Genomic DNA, 6737 nt, shown 5'->3' on the forward strand with positions numbered 1-6737 from the left:
CAAAACCAGCTCTTAGCTAAAGTCTTAGATCCAGATGAAGGAGAATAATTTAATTATTCTGATTCTCCTTGGCAGAGAATACTTGGGAGACAGAATTTATACAGCTGCATAGAAGTTTGGTTTATTTTTTCTCTCGATTTTTGTTTTTGTTAAAAACAATGGAGATCTTGGACTTAATAGCTGTTTCTGATTACAGAACCAACTATCCCATCTGCCTTCATTTTCTCTTCTGCATCTATATTCCTTATGAGGTGCAAGGCAAGTTGTATGTAGCATATTGTTTAAGGCTATTTCAGTTAAAGATGACTCCACTGTGCACATTCTGATGGCTCATGGAAAAGCATGTAAAGGATGGCCAAGCCAGCTTTCTCACTTAGAGGAAACTGCTGGGCACCTTATTCCTCAAATCCCCAGGAAATGGGCAAAGGTTTCCCCCCAGATCCCTTCTGGGTGGGCTGATGGACACTGAACTCGTGGTACAATACGAGCAGCTATTTAATGGAGAACCAAAAGGGAACCTCAAATGAAAAAGCTTTCCAATACTAGAACTGCGGGTGAAGTGTTTGCTCACTGTTTTAAGCCTCCAAACCAAGGTTGTGGTGGGGAGAAGGGCAAATCTGCTCCTTTGCTTGCCTTTACAGGAAGGAGTGGCTGAGAAAAATGTGTTGAGAGAGTCTGGTAAAGGAGAAAGTGAGCTGGACAATTTGATTAGGCTAAAGAGAATAAGGTTTATCCACAGATCATCTGGATGCATGTGAATATGTGGAGGTGGACTGTTTCTTGCCAGAGACTTTTATAAAACTGTAAAAACAGGGCAGTATTTTCTTTTTTTTCTGTAGCAGGATGTAGCTAGATTGTAAACTTTGGCAGGGCTCTTAACATCTGAATGCTTCTTGAAACTCTGACAATGTTTTTGTAAAACTAATTCTGGAACTGGAATAAATGAGAGAGTTTTCTATATTCTCTCTCCCTCCTGTTAATTACATGAAACAGTAAGTTTTATATTTGTCCAGAAAGGGGTCAAAACAAACGAGGAATTGAGAGTGGAGGAGCCAAAGAGGGATAAGTAATGAGCCAATTTCTCAAACTGGCAATGACATACCAAGAGTTTGGAAAAAACTATGCTTGCAAGCTTCCTTTATTATTATAACCTCTTGAACAGAATAACCCAGTCCAAAAAGCTATAAACGCTTTCCAATAGCGAAGTTTATGACCTAGTTTCTGATTGAAACACAGTATCACAGTGTGTGGAAAGAACTTAGATGAAGATGCTGGTGGCAGTGCCTCTAGCGCGTTGTATTAGACACTTGGTGTATGGCCCTTTGCAAATACTTGTTAATTGGAGTCAAGTGGAGTGAATTTAAAATGTTGGGTTTGTGTTTGTGGGTTTTTTTTTCTTTTTTTCCTCAGGAGGTGTAGACACTTAAATGCCTCAGCTGGCATGCAGAATTTTCATAGGATGCTTGAATTTTTTCACAGAGGACTGTTTGGAAAAATGTTCGTTTTTGGAATTATTTCAACAGGAGTTCAGCAATTAAAGAGTGTCTTTTTAGATCCTGTGTGTAGAGCAGTTGAAAAAAAAAATTGTGCATTTAGTCTGTTCACAATCATAAATCTGTTCTGGAGAGACAGGGATAATTTTGATTAGGCTTCATCCTATGCAAGGCCTTCCTGTGAGGAGAAGGGCAAGGAGTCGTGGGGAATGTGCTAGGATGAGATGGGAGCAAAAATGTTGAACTTGTGATTTGAGTATCCATTTCTTTTTGAACTGGAGAAATACAGCCTGGCAGGAGGCATCAGAACAGGCCACATTTCAATTAGCAGCTCTGGTGAGAGGCCAGCAGACACGGCACTTCTGTGCTGGGGGTGGCGGAAACAACACACAAGTAAAGTAGATGAGCTGTTACAAGTTAGGGGATTTTGGTTTGTCTCCTTTTTATTGCTCTTCCTGTGACTCACTGATGTCACCAAAGGCAAAAGAGCTGTGCTTATCTCCATCAGCGGCAGGCATGGCCAACACCAACCATCCCTTTCTTCTGCTTTTCCAAGGGCTTTGAGAGTGATTTTGAAAGCACAGATCATTAATGTCAAGAAGAATTTCTGAGTGCTGTTGAGTTTCTCAGTGTTGGTTAGCATAGAAAGAGCTATAGTTAAAATTCTTGCAGTGTTTCGATTATAATTCCTTCATTGTTTCACTTGCCTATAACTTCCTGAAACGCTCTCGTCTCAAGTTGAAATTTTCCAGACTTGATCTTGGCCTGACAGTGACCTTTTTTTCCCCTATTCTTCTTTGTTTCTCTTTCCTCTGTGGTATTAAGTGAATATGGCTTGGGTGTTTCATTTATAATGAGAAGAAAGTAGTAGAAAAATACATTACAGCAATTACTTTAAAACTCAGACGTCATGAATAGGTCTAGCAGTGCAGCTGCTGAAGAAATGGTGGTGAAAATCATCAAAACTACTTTTTGAATCTTACCAGAATCTGTGAGAGAGGGCACTCAGAGGGCTATCAACTTTAGGTCTTAAACTTTCTCTTCATCATGCACATGCATTACACAGTTATCTCATGCAGTTATTTTGGCTGGTGATCAGCTGAATGGAGCAGTAGTCTTTGGTGAAAGAGTGGATCTGTTTTTCACTGTTTGCCATGACCCTGGTGAGACAGGACTTGAAATTCATGCAAGTGCCATGCTGGGACATGCAACAGAAGCCCTCCTGGGCACTACTCCTGTCTCACAGTTCAAGCTGAAAATGCTGAAGTTTTCAGAAGCTCTTCTCCCAAGAAAGCTGTTTCTTAACAAAAAATTTAAACAAACTTTTGACCAGCTCTTCTCAAGCTGTAGGCTGTAGTAGTTTAAACAGGAACACAAATGTCTTAGGGGATGGAATTTAAACATGGGGTGGAAATAGTAAAAATGAATTGTGAAGTGCTTTCCTTTAAATTAATGCTGATATTATGTTTGTTTAGTAATTTAGGTAAAGACTACTGATTGTGGTGGTGATGTTGCTAAACAAAAAACTACAGGGTTTGACTTTTTGACTCATAATATGTGATTCAAGAAAAAAAAAGTCGTGCTTGCCTGTTGGCTTGTATACAGGCTCGCTTAAAGACTCTGGTTTCTGCCAAGGACAGTCACTGTGAGTGTTTCTATAAAAAAATACAAGAAATTTTCATTTCTAGAATTGGCTTCGCTTGGTCTCTTCTGTTCCATGGGAAATATCAATTCACATGCATTCATGAATCATCTTTGTCTCTGAATGGTTGTGTCTTTCCAGTGATAGGGACAAGTGTCTGACTCCGAAAGCTGCAGGGCAGCAGCAGAGAGAGGGTGAGAACAGAACTGCCAGCAGATCTGGCAGAGGCTCCCATTGTGCTCTCCAGCCCTGCAGCCTACAGTGAATTCCCTAACTCTGAATCTCCTGTGTAATAGCACAACTCTCTGATCTCGGAACTTTATTGCCTGTCACAAATTTACACTGATCACCTGGAAGCCTGTCCCTTGCAGGAGCTCAGGAATGCTGTTCAGACACAGCTTTAGGAGCGCTACCAGCTGCTAGACAAAAGTAAGGTGCCCACGGAATAAGCCCAGCTTTTCATGTTGTCTCCAGAATACTTATTTCTTGTTGGAGAATGTGGTTCTCTTAAGACTTAAGGATCTCAGGGCTAAAGGTTTGGTCAGTAAGTACAACAATTCCATCACAACCACTTCCACCTCTAAAAATTATTCAAATTGTATCTGCTGCAACACAGAGTGATACAACTACCTTAAAGTTGCATTGATCTGTCATAAAAAGAGGAGTCTAATACTAGAACTCCAAAGAAAACAGCTCTGTGTTGCCCGTTTGTCTTCAAAATAGGAGAAATTGTTTTCTCTAAATCAGTAACAGGATTTTGGTTCAACTTGCTGTTCTTTTGATGAGAAACTTGTCAAGTGTGCCATCTTTCTGACCTGTCCCCGAGTGAGTCACAAACTACAAAATTAGGTACAGGACAACTCTCTAAAAAATCTGGGGGCTTGTTTTCTGGGAAAACCTTGGATTCTGAATTTTTTCAGGCCTCCTGATAAGTGGTAAATTATTAAAGTGGAATTACTTGGAAGAGGTACTGTAATAAACTTCAGATTCAGCAATTAAAATACATCTTGTCCTTAAAGCTGGCTTTGGTGGTCCTAACGAGGATGCTTTGGTATTGGCAGCAGGTAGTGAACCACTGCAAATGTTGTGGGTAAATGACAGTCAATGTGCAAGAAGTTTTAGGCAAAATTAAATAATCAAAGCTTCCTTGAAAGTGACAAACTTGTGTTTCTGTGATGATTTCCTTGTCATTTCAGTCTGTCTTTGAAGCTGCTGGTTCAGGTTTGCTCTCTTCCATGCTGTCTTTGGGCTTATACTTTTCAGTTACATTTTTAAATGTCACATATTTGAAGGACAAGCATCTATTTCTACCACAGACATTAAAATGAAAACTCAGTTATTGGCACATACAAAAATTCAGGATTTTTGACCTTTTTGGCTCAGCTTGCCTAAACTCTGCACTTGGATGGATGAGTTCTTTCAGGGTTACAGCTAGGTGTATTCTAGCTCTAGGATATTTAGGGTGGATTTCTAATAGAAGCATGGAACTAATTTTATCACCCTGATTTTCTTCTCTTCAATGGTTTCTGCATTGGTTTTTCCTTTGTAATATACACTTTAATTCTAGGTATAAGTATTCTGCTAGTCAGAATGGGCTCTGGTGTTCAAAACTTTAGTAACAACAGTCTTTCTGTCTTGGGATATTTAAAAACTGATCTTTAACCTGTTGAATCAAGTTAAATGGAGAGTGATAGCCTTGATTTATTTTTTTTTTTTATTTCAGCTAATTTATTATTAAATACTCTATGGTGATGAGTACTTGGGAAAACTTCAGTTTAACTTCTGAAATGCCAGTTTAGTAATCATCCTCGCTTTGTCACTTCCCCAGCCCCCATGCACCTCCTCTTATATATACATGCTCTATAAGTTAATGAAAGACACACCAGACACATGACCCACTGTAGGCAGAGAAAGCTCCCCAAGAGAGCTGAAACAACTCCCACACAATAAATTCATGACTTGCTGAACGCTGCTGCTGGTCTGCTAAAGGAGGGATCAGAATTGCACTTTTTTTTTATTTTTTGTGCCCGTCTAATTGTGTGGATGCGCCTCATGTGCCTGACCTCCCTCTTCCACCTTCCCAGGGCCCTCGAAAGTAACCATAATCCTCATGCCTCCTGTTTCCTGGCCAGAAAAACACATCAGCTCTTAGCTTGGAAAACATCCTGCTTTGCAGATGTGCTGTGTTGCAGGGAGGATGGCCCTCTCCTGGCTGTGAGCTCCTCAGATCAGCTGCGTGACGGCATCTCCTCTCAGCCCTCTTGGAAATGATTAATTCTGGTTATGTTGCTGCTCTGTGTATACAGTCAGAGCAGTCTCTTTTCTTATTTTGGGGATCACTGTAGGAAGGCCGTGTTGGAGATTGCATCTCACTGATTTTGGACATTGGGTACATATGGTAGATTTGTTTTATAGTCAACTGAAATTCAGCTTGGAAGTTTAAGCTTGTTTGAGGACGCTTGCAGTTCACAGGGTTTTTTTAAATAATTTTTTTGGGAGTCACAAATAGCATGTAGACCCTCTTGCAGGGAGAGGTTAAGCTGAGGTGGAAATACTTGTATTTTGCAAGCAATCAAAGGGGATAGTGACTTATTGGTCTGTTGGGGGAGAGACAAGGCTACATACCCTTACATAGTACTGTCTGGAGCAGGCTGATTGGAAAAGCTGAGCCTCTGCTGTGTGACCCAGTACTCCTAAGTGCTGCATTTGGCTGAGAAAGTGTTCAGTGTCTTAGTGAAAAGTAACAATCTGTCTGTGACTGTAAACTGTGAAAGGCAGCATGGGATTTCCTGGTCAGGAAATCTTCAGGCACAGTCACCAGTGAGGTGCGAGACCTAAGGAGACTGGCAGTCTGGAGACCAAGAAATAGGAATTTAGGCAGGATCAAAGCAGGACAGAGCAGGAGTGTATTGTCTTGTCTGCAGTCTCACGTTGCTGTCATCCAACGTTGCACGCTCGATTCCCGCTGGCACCCACCCTAGACAGCCTTGCTGTACTTTCCCAGAGCAGAAATATCGTCGGGAGAGATTTCTGTGTGCAATTGAATCGCTCTGGTCGGACCACCCCTGGGCAGGCAGACTACAGTCAGTGGGATCTATGTTGGTGGCAGCGCAGCGTCTCTGCCATCTGTAGGTTCAGATATGCGGGAGATTAGGCCTGTTTCAAGCTGTCTCTTTCATGGCTATACCCTTCGTCTGATCCCAAACATTAAGAGATTAAGTTTCTTGAAATATCAGCAATTGTTATCCCCCTCTCCCTGGCCTGAGCAAACCACTTAGCCCGCAGATGTGGGAAGGTTTGAATAGGTTTTCAGCGTGAAAGAAATGTTGAGTTCCCAAGATGTATAATTTATACAGAGGAATAGTTTTTCACCTGCAGAGTGTTGGTAAATGCTGCTTTTTGGACTGTGGTCAAGGGTGTGCACTGATAAGCTGGTGGGAAAAGGAATTTGCAGCGAAGGTAGGTGTTTTTCCTATGGACTGAATACAACAAAAATAGGAATATGCATCAGACGTGGAGAGTGCTGACTTCTCAGAGCTTTCCAAATGCACACTGGTTTAAAACTTTCACCTTACTTAATTTGGGGACTGTGTTGCAGGTTT

Source organism: Empidonax traillii, unplaced genomic scaffold (genome assembly GCF_003031625.1).
Source record: "Empidonax traillii isolate 1590-97213 ecotype Southwest subspecies unplaced genomic scaffold, ASM303162v1 scaffold642:size393756, whole genome shotgun sequence".
Classification (NCBI taxonomy): domain Eukaryota; kingdom Metazoa; phylum Chordata; class Aves; order Passeriformes; family Tyrannidae; genus Empidonax; species Empidonax traillii.